This window comes from Lethenteron reissneri, chromosome 35, assembly GCF_015708825.2.
Source record: "Lethenteron reissneri isolate LAM-NWPU_2019-01 chromosome 35, ASM1570882v1, whole genome shotgun sequence".
NCBI classification, from domain to species: domain Eukaryota; kingdom Metazoa; phylum Chordata; class Hyperoartia; order Petromyzontiformes; family Petromyzontidae; genus Lethenteron; species Lethenteron reissneri.
In genome coordinates this window covers 12,114,909-12,130,947 of record NC_083813.1, presented here as the reverse complement: position 1 = coordinate 12,130,947, position 16,039 = coordinate 12,114,909, and the positions used below count along the sequence as shown (strand labels likewise).

The following is a 16,039-nucleotide window of genomic DNA, read 5'->3' as shown; positions in this document are numbered from 1 at the left end:
GGGCTGGAGTTCCGCCATGTGGCGCGGCTGACCCACGCCGTGCCGGCCTTCAAGGAGCAGTGGGCGATGGAGGAGGCCGTGTGCTCGGTGGCAGATGACGGGGAGCTCTGCATGCAGATGTGAGCTACCCGTCGGAGGCCGTTGGACTGCGAGAAGGGCTGCGTGCAGAACGAGAGTGAGCGAGAGAGTGAGCGAGAGAGTGAGCGAGAGAGTGACCGAGAGAGTGATTGAGAGAGTGAGCGAGAGAGTGAGCGAGAGGTGGGGGTTTACATAAAGCAAAGTTATAAAAAAATAAGAACATGCGTTGTGTCCGAGCTCTCATCACCGCGGTGGCCACGCGGGGGAGCGTTTGGTAAGTGAATACATCACTGAGCGATCAGTGATCGATCAGTGAGTGATCAGTGAGTGATGACTGAGCGATCAGTGATCACTCACTGAGCCATCACTGAGCGATTAGTCAGCGATCATGAAGAGATTACTGAGTGATCACTGATCGATCCGTCAGTGATCACAGAGCGATCAGTGAGGGATCAGTGAGTGATCACAGCGATCAATGAGCGATCAGTGAGCCATCTGGTCCGGATATGGCTATAGAGAGGGGGGGGGGAGGTGCCCCCTCCCACTCCACCCACCCCTCCTCTCCCCTCAATCCGCCTTTAGCCCTCCACCGCCTCCACCACCTCCAGTGCGGCCGGAGGTCAGAAGAGAAGGGAGGGCGAGGGGTTGGTGGGTGGGAGGTGGAGAATGGGGTGGGCGTCCTTCATAGTTCATCCCCTACCCAGACTCCTCCCCTTAGCCCCCCCCCCCACCTCCCAATCAACCTCCCCCGCCGCCCCCGCCCAATGCCCCCCCCCCAAAGTGTCACGGCAGCTCTCGAGGGGGGCGGAGGGCGGGGGGGAGGAGACTCCGCAAAAGAAGAAGAAGGAGAGCGAGAAGAGGAGCGAAATAAAGAAGGCGACGATGATTTATCAAGGGGAAACTTAATAACGTCCATCCCGGTCTAACTAAAAATCGATATTTCATTACGAGATTGTTAAGAGAGAATGAAGAGGGATGGATGGCAGCGGATTCTCGGCCGAGGCGGCGACTCGGCGCCGAGCGGCGGCTCGGCGTCCAGATTGAATCGGAAGAGTTTCCCCGTGATGCATGGCCACGTGTCAACCTCGCGTCTCACGAACTCACCCCACGGCACCCCACCCCGCCCGACGCCGCTCGACGCCGCGTCTCGCGATCCCACCGAGGTCGCGTCCCCTCTCCACCCCCCGCGGGACGGGGGGGGGGAGCGAGAGGGGGAGGAGAGGGATCGGAGGAGAAGACGGGGAGAGAGGAGATACTGAGGAGGGAGGTGAGGGATGGATGGAGGGAGGAAAGACCGGGGTGGGGGGAGTAAGAAGGGTAGGGAGGCGATAGAGACGAGGAGAGAGGGAGGGAAGGGGATGGAATAAAGTTATAACGATGAGATGAGGAGGGAGGAGGAGGAGGGAGGTGATGAATAGGAGGGTATGAGACAGAGCGTGGAGGGGGGTGGGGTCTGGAACGGGGGGGGGGGGTAAAGCTGGAGAAGAGGAATAGAAAGGAGGGGGGGTCTGGAGCGGGGGGGTGGACACGCGAGTTGGAGGCGGAGTCGTTGGGGCCAGGGCGGTCTCCTCTCCACGTTGCTTCTCGCTTCCTCGGGAACCGCGACCTTAACGGGATGGGGGGGTGGGGGGCTGGTAGCGGGGGGGCACAGAGAAGGGTGGGGAGGGGGGGCAGATCTGGGTTAAGAGTCCAGCGTCCGCGCAACCGTGGGTTGTTCTTACATCATCAGCCGCGATCGATCCACCGCTGGATGAGGACTTCCCCAAATCGTCATGATCATCGTCAATTACAATAATCACCACCATGATTATAATCGTAATTATTATAATGATGATCAACTGAAGGATCATCATCATCACAATCACCACGCGGCTGGGGGTGTGATAGCCCAGTACGTACTGACAAAATCAAGCGTCACGGTTGGGCCAAGTGCTGTTAGCGAGCAACTATGAAATGCCAGCACGGCAAACGAGTGGGTGGGTGGCCAACACGACGCCCGGCCGCCTTTGTTTCCTTCGTCGCGATGTTTACTACAAACCGCACCAAGTAATCATTGGAGGCTGAGTCGACCTAGGGAGGCCCAGGACCGGTTCAGATAATCGTCACTGGTGGGAATCGAACTCGGGTCGCCGAGTTCGTAGCGCACAACAACAACAACAACAGCCGTTCACCACTAAGTGGCGGCGACGTCACCACGGCGCTTGTGCCATGCTAGGTGCACTTTGAGGCCACGTGAAGTGGAGAATGTTCGCTGCCAGGTCACAGAACAGACCCATGTGCCACCGGTTGACCGACGGAGATGGCTGGAAGATGCACCACCTGTGCTCCCCACTGTGCCAACTCGCTGTGTTTCGGCCGCGCGTTGTTGTGAGCTTCGCTCCTCTTGCCCTCCGGTGTTGCTGGAGGGCGACTGCCGCTCCCCACACCCACCCACGCGTTCGTACACACAAACGCACACGCACTCACTCACTCACAGGTGGGATGAACCCCAAGTGAATAATGAACAAGCGGATATTCCCTGCGCAAGTGTTCGGGGGAGAGACATCGTCCCCCCCTCTGCTCTCTCCCCATCTCTTCCGTCCCTCTCTCTATTCGCCCCCCCCCTCTCCCTTCACCCCACGAGCCCCCCCCACGCAATCACGCTTTCACGCTCCAGGGTCAACCATTACGCCTGTCGCACGCGTTCTCGCTCGCATTTTAATCGGCTATCCGCGTGTCATTACAGGGGAACACAGCGACAAAGATCCCCCGCGTAGCCTCAACGAACTGGTTGGAGCAAGTGCTGTTAGCGAGTAGCAGCTGGGCCAGTTGAGCCGCCAATCAAAATAACAGGAAGGTAACAATTTGTGTTCGATTTCGGTATATTGTATATATTTCAAAAATCATAATAATAATCATTTATATTTCAAGAGCCGCAATGCAAGTGGTGAACGCGAGAGGATGGACCCTCCTTTAATAAAAAAAACGTCACGAAGCGGGTCCTTAAAAAGCCGCGTGCCACTCCAGACAGGCAGGGGTATCCTGTGTGCGTGTGGGTGGGTTGACAAAACCAACAGTTACTCATTTAAAGGCCGAGTGGACCTAGGGGAAGGCTCCTGGCCTGGTTTCACATACTTGTCAAGAGATTTGCCGGTCGTGAGCCGCAATCAGACTCAGGCTCGCCGTGGTCGTAGCAACATGCGCTAACCGCTGCGCCACCGCTCCGCACGCGCGCATACACACGCGCGCGGCCGTGTACATGGGCGTATGCGTCTGTGTGTGTGTGTGTCAATGAGCGTGAGGAGTGCTCGACAATTATTGGTGGGGTAAAGTGTGGGCGCTCCCACCTTTTCGAATGGCACAGGTTGGCTACGCACGGCGCGAAATAAGTTCGACGCACGCGCACTTCCCAACACGTCTCGTCGGCATGGAAGAGTCGACCCCCTAGTGGCGGTGGCGTGGGCATGCACTGGCAAGGGCTTCACCTGAGCTGCGTGCAATGTTCACACGTCCATACACGTGTGTGTGTGTATACACGTGTGCAGGTGTATGCTCATACACACACACATATATATTCATGTGATTGCGGTGGGGGGCGGTAGTGTAGCGGGTAGCGCTACGCTGTGCTACGAACCTGGCGACCCGAGTTCGATTTCCACTCACGGCCAACACCGGTTACGATTATCTGAAGCGGTCCTGGGCCTCCCCTCGGTCGACTCAGCCTCAAATAAGTACCTGGCGCGGTGTCTATATATCGCCACTGGGGAGACAAAGGCAGCCGGGCGTGGTGTTGGCCACCTACCCCCTTGTGTTCCGTGCCGGCCTTCATAGGTGCTCGCTAACAGCACTTTCCCCACAGTCCGTTAATGCTATATGTATTTGTTTTGTGTATTTACGTGTGTGCGTGTGTGTGTCCACGTGTGTGCGTGTGTGTGTGTCCACGTGTGTGCGTGTGTGTGTGTCCACGTGTGTGCGTGTGTGTGTGTCCACGTGTGTGCGTGTGTGTCCACGTGTGTGCGTGTGTGTCCACGTGTGTGCGTGTGTGTGTGTCCACGTGTGTGCGTGTGTGTGTGTCCACGTGTGTGCGTGTGTGTGTGTCCACGTGTGTGCGTGGACACACACGACTAGACGCGGGACCTTTCTCTCCTCCACAGTGGGCGATTCGTGCCAACGCGTTTGTCTAACCAGCTGCAGGAGAAATAAGTAAATAAATCATACTACACAACGAGTACTAAGAATAAAACATAGGCTCCCTCCATCCCTCCCTCCCTCCCTCCCCTCCCCTCCACATCTAATTATCTGGGCGGAGGTGTGAAGGAGGTTGCTATCGCGAGGCGAGCCTCACTCGTCCATTTGTCACGGCTGCAACAACGAAAAAAAAATAGAGACGCATTCATCTGGAGTCGCATCAGCAAGCACGCGCTCCTATCGCGGGCGCGTTCCAATTAAGCGCCTCCTGCCCGAAGCATCTTAATTGCCTTTACCGGGGAGTGGATTTACAATCGGGTTGTCTCCTCGCCCCACGAGCCCGCGTTCTCCCTCCTACCGCCTCACACGCCTCGCCGTCCTGCGGTGAGACGTTGGGACCATTAACTACCTCGCCTGGTATGCCAGGGTGGTCGTGGGTTCGAACCCCGACCCTGACGCCTGCTGCTGTGTATTTGGAGTTTGAGCCGTTCATCATCATCATCACCGTGGCAAGGAGATGTTTACTACCTCGCCTGGTATGCAGTGATGGTCGTGGGTTCGAGCCCCGACACTGACGCCTGCTGCTGTATATGTTGAATGTGCGTGTCCCTCTCTCTCTCTCTCCCCGCGGTCGCGTGGACTTTTCCTCGGTTTCTGCGGTTGGCTGCTATAAACTTCGCACGTGATAAGACGCATTCGTGTGAGCTATCGATGGTGATGGGCAGGTCGCTTCTAAAAAAAGAGTTACATAACTCAGTGGTGCCTTACCTGGTATTACAAAACAAAAACTGTGTTTAGTTTTCCATCACGTTCGTGTCGCCCACCCACTCGTGATCACAAGGGCATCCTACAACTTGCAACCCCTTTTTACCCGAACCCGCGCTGGGGATTCCTACAGCTGATGTCGCGCGTGCCAAAGCTAAAGGAGCAGCCCTGGCAATTGCTCACCCACGCCCCTGCTGACGGAAGGAGCCTCCATCAGAGGCCTCTCTCGCCTCAAGTTGTATTTGGCCTCCTCTTCCACGGCGACAACAACGAAACAATGAAACGCATTCATCAACGCGTCGTTGGAAGAGGTGGGAGTTACCCACACTTGCCCAAAAAAAGTCTGTTAAGGCTACACGGGGGATCTTTGTCTTAATTTTTCTGCTCATATAATCACTGGCACATCTTATAGTACAGGCACACAACCCGCTGGTGTTTTATACTCGTTAATAGAACACTGTGTGTGTGTGGCCTTAACAGAAAACAAAAAAAAAACATATCATAGGTGACGTTTCGGGCAATTCCTCTTCTGCATGGCACTTGCACAGATACGGAGTGGATAATAGGAGGCAGAGGCTGCACTGGTTCATTAACACAGCGGGGCACTGATGAGAATTGTTAATGATAAGTCGATGGAATGTGGGGGGATTGGAGAGAGGTGGGGTTAGTGGAGGAGAGAGGTGGGAGGAGGGGAGCGGGTGAGGAGGGATGGAGGGATGTGAGAGAGAGGAGGGCGGGAGTGGGAGTAAATGAATGATATTATTATTATGGAGCCGACGCCACCATTTGTGGTCTCTCTATGCTTGCTTGTCAGCGACAATGCATTCAGAATTTAAGCAAACTGAGGAATTTAATTGGCGGTAATTGTTCATCCGACTTACAAAATCGAGCGCGTTCACACCCCGGCGACAGCGGAGAAACAAGAGGCTGGGGGCGCGGGGGGAGGGGCTGGGGCGCGGGGGGGCGGGGCGGTGGGGGGGGGGCGGTGGGGGGGGCGTTGTCGAAACCTGCAACGGAGGCCAAGGAGGGAAGTATTTCAAATATCCTTTTTTGTCAAATCCAAACTTAAATTGATAATTGTAATATAAATACATTCAAAATGTATGCTCTTCTGTACCTATCCATAAGATACCGGTGTTAGCGGTCTCAAGGGAACGGGATGGAGGGGGGGTTTCGGTGCCACCAAAAGTAGCAAACATCCAGCAGTCATAGCGATGGATCTATGCGGCCAATGGGAATGAATCACCGATGTGAGCAGTGAATCACCGATATGAGGAGTGAATTACAGATAGGAGGAGTGAACCACCGATTTGAGTAGTGAATTGCCCATAGGAGGAGTGAACGACCAATTGTAGAAGTGGCACGGACAGCGTGGAAAATCTTCCGCGGGCCCATGGCCTCACGAGTCCGCGTATGTTGTGTGAGTGGCTATTCGGGATCACGCGGAGGAGTGGGTTTCACTATCGTTCGGCACCATCGCCCTGGTGGACGCAATTGTCTCCCCCTACCGCCGCTGGGCCTGGCCATCGGCGCGGATCGTCGGGTCTTCCTCATTGAGCGGAGCTCAATTAAACCCGACCTGCGGCGCTGCGGATGAGACCTCCCCACCCCCCGCGCGCCACCCCCTCCGGCCAAGATCCAGCGTCGTGCAGAGCGGGCTAGGAATTAAATTTTAATTTGCGTGATAAATTTTGACACGCTGGGGACAATGGAATCGAAAATTGAAAAAATATGCGCAGCGGCTCTGGTGGCGATCCGCTCGCGCTGTGGGTTGTGTGCCGTGCCACGAGCATCATCATCATCAACAGCATCATCATCAGCTGCAGCAGTATCATCAGCATCATCAACAGCATCGTCATCATCAACAGCAGCATCATCATCATCATCATCAACAGCAGCGGCATCATCAGCTGCAGCATCATCATCATCAACAGCGGCATCATTAGCTGCAGCATCATCATCATCAACAGCATCATCATCAGCAGCATCATCAGCAGCATCATCATCAACAGCATTATCATCATCAGCAGCATCATCATCTGCATCATCATCAACATCATCCGCAGCTGCAGCAACAGGCATGGTCACCCCATTGCTGGATGAAGGCCCTTCCACTAAGCCGACACCAAATACGGTTCTCTCCGAGTCCATGGGTCCCTAATGTGAGTACTCTGAAGAAGGAGCGTTCCTCGAAACGTTGCTTATTATTTGCAGGTTTCATGTTTCCTTTGCTTTAAAGCCGAACCCAGCGTTATTGTCCAATGTGCGTGGCTTGTTTTTATTATGTCTACGTCAGTCTGTGGGTTCTCCGTGGAAGCCTATGGATCCGTTGGCGTGTCTGTGTCTCTGCGAGTCTGTCTCTGAATGTGAATCTATGGGTGTATACATACGGGTACAGATATCTATATATGATTATATTATATCTACGGGTCTCACTTATACATACGCACACACGCACACATCTTCACTAGCCCTGTGACACGAACCACTGATAATGAGATGTTTGGGGAGAGGGGACGAAAACCATTAGAGTCGGTGACTTGATCATAGCGGGGGGTATAATTTCGTCTGCCACATACCATCACCACTACCATCAGCTCCACCACCACGACCATCAACACCACCACCATCATCACTTTATAGACCTTACAATGTATGAATATTGCGCACCCGTGATAATTCAGGTTATAAGAGTACTTACTCACTTGAACCCCGGTCTCCACTACCACCCAAACCTACACCCACCACCATCACCACAACTACCACCACCATCAATTCCACCACAATCACCAACTAACAGCACTACCACCACTACCGCCACCACCATCAATGTCACCACCGCCACCACCAATACCTACAATAGCATCAGCAGCTGCCATTCACTTCACGTGGAGCGAAACGCCGGACATCGTGCTGTAACGACACGCGGTCAGTGTTGAGCAGCGGCTCCAGGTCAGGTGGACGGTGAATTCCGCTCCGGGTTTTCCAGCCAACTAATCTCCATTGACTCTATGGGGTAGCGGGTGAGAGTAGGGGGGAGTGCAGCCCAGTCTGGCAATTGGCCAGCAACACCCACTCGCACATTAAGCCTCATTTGCCTCCGCTTTGCAATTATTATCACAGCCCTTTGCCAATCCACTGCTCGATGCAAAGGCCGTGTTTCAGTCCCGGGGGTGGGCGGGCGGGAGGTGATTATTTCACCATACTTCACCACAGCAATTGCCCGAGCTCTGCGGACCTCCACATATCGAGAAGATGTTTTAGGATAATTTTAAACGTGGGAGAAAACCTGGACAAAATTGTGGGGAACACGGCACCAGAGGCGATTTGCTGGACTGTGGCCCTTCCCGTGATCACCAAATACAAAGATCCCCCGTATAGCCTTTTAACAGACAGTCGGGGCAAGTGTTGTTAGCGAGTTGCGGCTCCTACATGTTAAGGTCGGCACGGCACACGAGGAGAGTGGGTGGCCAGCACCACGCCTGCCGCGCCCGTCCGACTTCGTCTCCCCAGTAGCGATGTTTACGTGCCGCACCAAGGTCCTCATTTTGAGGCTGAGTCGACTCATGACCACCACCACCATCACCACCAGGTGCATGGGGCCCGGACCAGAGAGAGAGAGGGGAGACGTGGGGGACGCACTCGGCTGTCACGTGGTCCCGACGGATAAACGGTCGCGTGTGCAGCGACCATCGCTGATCTGCTAAACACCGCGCCGAGCTGTCAAACATCCACTCGTGTTGTTGTGGTGCGGTCAGGGGGGGATTGCTGGTGGTGGCGGCAGTGGTGTGGGGAGCAGTGGTACAGCGGTTAGCGCGCTGCGCTACAAACCCGGCGACCCGAGTTCGATTCCTTGTTCATGGCCAACACCAGTGACCATTATCTGGTGTGAGTGACAAGTGAATGGTTGGTGTGAGTGGTGGGTGGGTGGTGTGAGTGGATAGTGGGTAGTTGGTGTGAGTGGTGGGTGGTTGGTGTGAGTAGCGGGTGGGTGGTTGGTGTGAATGGTGGGTGGGTGGTGTGAGTGACAGGTGGTTGGTGTGAGTGACAGGTGGTTGGTGTGAGTGAGAGGTGAGTGGGTGGTGTGAGTGGGTGGTGGGTGGTTGGTGTGAGTGGTGGGTGGGTGAGTGGTGTGAGTGGGTGGTGGGTGGGTGGTGTGAGTGACAGGTGGGTGGTGTGAGTGGCAGGTGGTTGTTGTGAGTGGTGGGTGGGTGGTGTGAGTGACAGGTGGTTGTTGTGAGTGACAGGTGGGTGGTGTGAGTGACAGGTGGGTGGTGTGAGTGACAGGTGGGTGGTGTGAGTGGCAGGTGGTTGTTGTGAGTGGCGGGTGGGTGGTGTGAGTGACAGGTGGGTGGGTGGGTGGTGTGAGTGGTGGGTGGGTGGTGTGAGTGACAGGTGGGTGGTGTGAGTGGCAGGTGGTTGTTGTGAGTGGTGGGTGGCTGGCTTGATGGGCTTGCTGGACGGCTATGATCCGTGTGGACGGGCCGGTCGGGATTTTTCGATGCCCGCGTGCTCGCAGATCGTTCTCATCACTTAATTAAAACGACCCTCGACTGAAGGCCAAGTCAACAGGCGCGCGTGGAACGCGGGCTGTCAAAATACGAATCGCACGAGTCGAGAGTGGGAGAGTTTTTTTTTTTCTCCGGCAAAAGACGTCTGACCCCGTCCGTCCGTTTGATTGACGGATTTAATGCGTCCCGACCTCCTGCAGTGGCAGAGAGAGGGCGGAATGCAAATGAGTAGCGGGCCCTCCCTCCCCCTCCCTCCCCCTCCCTTCCGCCCCTCCCTCCCCTCCCTCCCTCCCCTCCCTCCCTCCCCCCTTCCTCCACTCCCCCCTCACCCCTCCCCTCCCTCCCTCTCCTCCATCGTCCCTCCCACCCCTCCCTCACCTCCCCTCCCTCCCTTCCCTCCCTCCCCTCCATCGCTCCCTCCCTCCCCTCCCTCCCGCCCCTCCCGCCCCTCCCCTCACCTCCCTCCCTCCCGCCCCTCCCCTCTCCTCCCTCGCTCTTGTCATCTCTCCCTCTCTCGCCCTCTCCATCATTCCACTTCATTTCTCCATCCCTCCGTTCCTCCCTCCCACCATCCTCCTCTCTCGCTCTTCCCTTCCTCCACGCCCCCTCCTCACATCTCCCCCTCCCTCCCCTAATCACCACGAAAGCGCGTCCGATCTCGTCACGAGAGCACAGTGCATAACAGGTGTTATAGGCTGCTGCGGGACTAGGTGGTGGACAGCAGAGGGCAGAGCGCACTGCAATCCATCGCCATTCTGCTGTGTGCTCCGCACCTTCACCAGCCATTGGGTTGCCGCGGAGCGCCCGTACACACACGCGGAGCGCCCGTACACACACGTGGAGCGGTGCTTAGCGCGCAGAGCTTTCAACCCGCCAGAACCCGAGTTCGACTCACGATCGGCGTTGCCGAGTGACATCGGGAGCGGGCCCCGTCCTTCACCAGCCCACATTGACCAGCGTGGTGAAGTATGGTCAAAAAAGCTCCCGTAACCGGAATGTCGTGGGGAGGCCCTCATCCTCTCGTAGCGCAGAGACGGCGATCCCCCGCGCACGCGCACACAAAGACAAAGATCACCCGTATAGCTTTAACAGACTGTTGGGGCAAGTGCTGTTAGCGAGCACCTACAAAGGTCGGCACTGCACATGACGGGATGGGTGGCCAGCACCACGCGCGGCCGCCTTTGTCTCACGGCCACCGCCCGTAAGCCCGAATCGAACTCGGGTCATCGGGTTCCTGGCGCACCACCGCTGCGAACCACTGCGCCACCGCTCCCCACACCCCACACGGAGACACTCACGCCACGCTCACACGCGCGCACTGTGAAACATCGCGAACCGACTTCATTACAAATGCTAATGAAGCGTGACCCTCCAGCAGATCTTCCATCAGCACGCAGCCGTCACGCGCTCCGCTGTGGTGTTGTGGTTGTTGAGGGGAGGGGGGGCGGCGGGGGGAAGAGGGGGGTACCACCTCCGCCCCTCACTCCCCTCACCCCCCCTCACCATCCTCAAACAAAGACAAAGATCCCCCGTATATCCTTAACATACTGTAGGGGTAAGTGCTGTTAGCGATCATTTATAAAGGCCGGCACGGCAGACGAGGGGGTGGGTGGCCAACACCACGCCCGGCCGCCTTTGTCTCCCCAGTGGCGATTTTTACACACCGCACCATGTACTCTTTTGAGGCTGAGTCGACTCGGGGGAGGCCCACGACCGGTTCAGATAATCGTCGCCGGTGTTGGCCGTGAGCGGGAATCAAACTCGTGTCGCCGAGTTCGTAGCTCACCGCGCTAACCACTGCACCACCGCTCCCCCCTCACCCCACCCCCTCACCCATAATTCCACTCCACCTCCTGATCCTCCCCTTCACGACGGATAAATAGAGTGAACTATTATTACGGTATCGATTGCAATAATGGATAAATATTGATCAATCAATGCGTGAGTAAGTTTGAATGGTGGCATTATCCGATCATCGCGCGCGTCCTCGAACCCGCGTGTCCCTCTGCCTCTGCCTGATAGCGGTGGCGATGATCGCGGTGGCGATGATCGCGGTGGCGATGATCGCGGTGGCGATGATCGCGGTGGCGATGATCACGTAATGAACGATGGCGATGTCGTGTGGCATAGACCGACACGTGTAAGATCGGTTAATAGTGGTATGAACCTCCTGGCTACACCAGCCCACAGGGGATTATTCTATCCGTCCGTCCGTCGTGCAGGGAGGGGCTGGGTGGGGAGGGAGGGGCTGGGTGGGGAGGGGAGGGTGGGAGGGGCTGGGTGGAGATGGTGGGGCTGAGTGGGGAGGGGCTGGGTGGGGAGGGTGGGGCTGGGTGGGGAGGGGCTGGGTGGGGAGGGGAGGGTGGGGAGGGGCCGGGTGGGGAGGGGAGGGGCTGGGTGGGGAGGGGCTGGGTGGGGAGGGTGGGGCTATACTCAACGTTTAACCTACTCACGCCGGCTTGTGCCCGCCCTCACAGTCGGGCATATTTGCGGAATACACCACGCTGCCGTTGACCCTGGCCATTGACCGAGCAACCCAACGTTCCTACCAGCTTCCTCCGCAGGAATGTGTTTTAGAACGGTGTCGGGGTGGACGTATGCTGCGGAGGAGACCATGGGTCCGTGTCACCCCTGCAGCCACTGGCGGCGCTACCGTTCGAACTCTGAATTAATGTTCATCGCGATCATGAGTCGTGTTCACGTGCGAGTGTGTGGTGTAACAATCGCCCACGGGGGGACAAAGACGACCGGGCGTGGTGCTGTCCACCCACCCCCTCGCATGCCGTGACGGGCTTCATAAGTTCTCGCTCACAGCACTTGCCCCACTCATCTGATAATTCTATACTGCGGATCTTCGTCTTGGTTTGTTGGGTTGGGTCTGTGTGTGTCTACGCGCGCATCGCGTATGCCTTCGTGTCGCCATGCTTTAACAGTCGGAAGCTGTCGCGTCTGTGCCATACAGATAGATACAAAGACAAAGAGCCCCCATGTAGCCTTTACAGACGTTTGGGGAAAGTGTTATTGGCACTTTCTGGAGTAGCACCTATGAAGGGCACGGTACACGAGGGGGTTGGGTGGCCAACACCACGCCCGACCGCCTTTGTCTCCCCAGTAGCGATGTTTACACACCGCACCGGGTACCCATTCAAGGCTGCAGTCGTGTTAGTGGAGGCCCAGTAGCAAATCAGATCATCGTCACTGGTGTTGGCCGTGAGCGCGAATCGAACACACAGACACACACGCGCACGCACACACACAGGCGTGCAGACAGACAGACACGCACAGACAGACAAAGATAAAGACAAAGATCCCCCATATAGCCTTACCAGACTGTAGGGGCAAGTGCTGTTAGCGAGCACCTATGAAGGCACGGTACACGAGGGGGTTGGGTGGCCAACACCACGCCCGACCGCCTTTGTCTCTCTAGTGGTGATGTTTACACACCGCACCAGGTACTCATTTGAGGCTGAGTCGACCTAGGGGAGGCCCAGGACCGGTTCAGAAAATCGTCACTGGTGTTGGCAGTGAGCGGGAATCGAACTCGGGTGGCCGGGTTCATAGCGCAGCGCGCTAACCGCTACACTATCGCTCCCCATGACAGACAGACACGCACAGACAGACAGGCACAGACAGACAGACAGGCACCGAGGCTTTCCCGCGGAAGAGAGTGCGCGCCGTCCCTCCTGTCCCCCAGCGCCGCTCTCTTCCCCCGCTCTCCCTGCCACGAACTCTCTCTCCGTCCATCCATCTCCCACTCTCTCTTTCCATCTGGCACACGCGCGCGCGCCCTCTCTCTCTCTCTCGCACTCTCACTCACACACGCACAGACAAAGCCCCCGCCCCCCCTCGTATAGCCTTTAACAGACTGTTGGGGCAAGTGCTGTTAGCGAGCACCTATGAAGGCACGGTACACGAGGGGGTTGGGTGGCCAACACCACGCCCGGCCGCCTTTGTCTCCCCCCGGTACTGAAGTCATTTTCGTTTACACACTGCACCAGGTGCTTTGCTAATGCTGAGCCCACCTAGGTGCAGACCCAGGACCGGTTAAATTATTCGCTGTTGGCTATTTGTTCGTGAGTAGGAATTGAACTCGGGCGCTAACCGCTGCACTACCGCTCCCCACTCAAAAGCACACACGCACACGCGTCTATACACACGCACACACGTGTACACACACACACACGCACACACGTGTACACACACGCACACGCGTCTACACAGACGCGCATGTGTGCGAGAGGGAACACGGCAGACGCGTCCAAGCGGGCATAAAAAAGACAAAGATCCCCCGTATAGCCTTGACAGACTTTTGGGGCAAGTGCTGTTAGCGAGCACCTAACGAAGACCGGCGAGGCACACGGAGGTGAGTGGCCAGCACCGCGCAAACACACACACACGCACACACACACACACGTGTACACACACAACAAACACACGTGCGTGCGTGCGTGCCGTGCTCTGTAACAATACACGTGTGTATATCCCGGCACCGATAATTAAACTCTGGCTGATTTATTGACTGGCAGTAACAAATCCCAATCCGGGATTTTTTTATGACATTCATTCTGTCTGCGGGCTAAATTTACCCTGGCAGCTGTGCTCGTGACACCTATCCTGTCACTCATCCTCCCGTGGTCGGACTGACATCAGGGACGAGACGGTGGGGAGCCAGGGGAGGGCTGCGGGAGGAGGGGAGGGGATGGGGAGGAGGGAATAGGTGGGGAGGGTGTTTGGGGCGGGGGGCTACTCCTTTCGCTTGGCCTATGAAGAGCAACTATTAAAGAGAATTCACATTATCCTTGCGATGCTGCTACTGCGTCGGCAATTGCGCACACAAGCACAATTTTACAACACTCGACACACACGTATAATAAGGCGACGTTCTGGGAAATGGCCCTTCTTCACGGAACGTACGTCAATTTTCATACCAAAGACAAATAACCCCCCCCCCCATATAGCTTTAACAGACTGTTGGGGCAAGTGCTGTTATCGAGTAGCACCTAGGAAGGCAGGCACGGCACACCAGGCAGATGGTGTGGCCAGCACAACGCTCGGCCGCTTTTGTCTCCCCAGCGGCGATGTTTACACGTCGCACCAGGTAGTCGTTTGACGCTGAGGTGACCTAGGGGAGGCCCAGGACCGGTTCACATAATCGTCCCTGCAGTTGGCCATGAGCGGGACTCGAACTCGGATCTCTGGGTCCGCTCCGCACAGTTGTTAACGCCACATCATTGCGTGTTCTGAAGAGGGCCCGTTGCCAGAAACGTCACCTATAATATATATTTATATGTGAAGGCCACGTGACGTAAGTCGTCTTGTTTTTGTTATTCGAGCTGCAGGTGTGTAAATGATGTCGCCAATGTCACCCTCTCCCATCGTCTCCCCCCCCCACCCCGACTAGCCCACGCTCTGAGATAATCGTCGCTCCAATGCAAACAGCGTGTTGCTATCCATTGTCGCCTTAACCGGTGCTGCTCGTCGCTGGCCGCGACACGTTTTCCTTCGCGGACCACTGGGCCTGCGCTCAGAATCCGTTGTTCAAAATAACAACAACAAATAAGCATCGATTAGTTCGATATTTTTTGGTGAACTGGAGATCACGCAGCCATCTCCCACTGCCTTAGCTAGGTGGCGGTGGCGGAGGCGGTGGTGCGGTGGTGACGGAGGTGGTGACCGAGGTGGTGACGGTGGTGGCTGTGGTCGTGGTGGCGGTGATGGATGTGGTGGTGGCAGCGGCGGTGGTGGGCCGCAGGAGATCGGAGGGTGAGATGTGAGGGCACGACGGAAGATAGGGAACGAGAGACAATGTACAGGCGGAGTGAGACGTTGGGCATGGAAGTAGAGGAGAGAAGAGGCAGATTGTGAAGCCGAGGGAGACCCACGGAGAGGATTACAGAAGAGAGAAGATCGTGAGGATGGGGAAGAAGGCGGATGAGGACCGGAGAGAAGGAGAGGAGAGAGGTTAGCGGGATGGGAAGACGAAATGAGGATGGGTACAGGGAGAAGAGTAGCGGAGAGGCAGGGGGGACGGGGGAGGGGTCGTCCAGGGCGGGGGATGGGAGCAAGCGGCACTGATTAAACCGCGGAGTGGAAACGCATTTCATTTGGAAGGCGGGTTTGTCATTCCTACATTGCCGCATAAATGCATTGTCGTTTCCATTTTCTCAACACCATTTACTTAAACTGCCATATCTCGCGTCGCGGCCTCAACACTGCCGACGACTTCTTATTGCGGCACGGGAGGGCGGGTGGTCTGGAGAGTTTGATGGGAGAGTGGTTATGGGTAGGGTGGGTGGATGGGTGAGTCGGCGGGTGGGGTGAGCGGGTCGGCGAGTGGGTGGATGTAAGTGGACGAATGAGGGGATGGATGAGTGAACGGGTTAGTGGATGGATGAGTGGATGGCTGAGTTGATTGTTAAGTGGGTAGGTGAGCGGGCGGGTGGATGGAAGCGGACGGTTGAGTGGATGGGTGAGTGGGTGGATGTGCTAGTGAATGCGTGGGTGAGCGGATGGGTGAG

At 56.5% G+C, this 16,039-nt stretch overlaps 1 protein-coding gene across 1 annotated transcript in view; it reads right to left on the bottom strand.

Moving 5' to 3' along the window:
* Positions 1 to 1,578: 1,578 nt before the first annotated feature.
* LOC133350942 (teashirt homolog 3-like) overlaps positions 1,579 to 16,039 on the bottom strand; it is a 129,841-nt gene continuing 115,380 nt past the window's right edge. The window contains exon 3 of the mRNA XM_061565787.1: positions 1,579 to 1,709. The gene's annotated coding sequence lies outside the window, so the exon portion shown is untranslated. The remainder of the gene's footprint in view (positions 1,710 to 16,039) is intronic.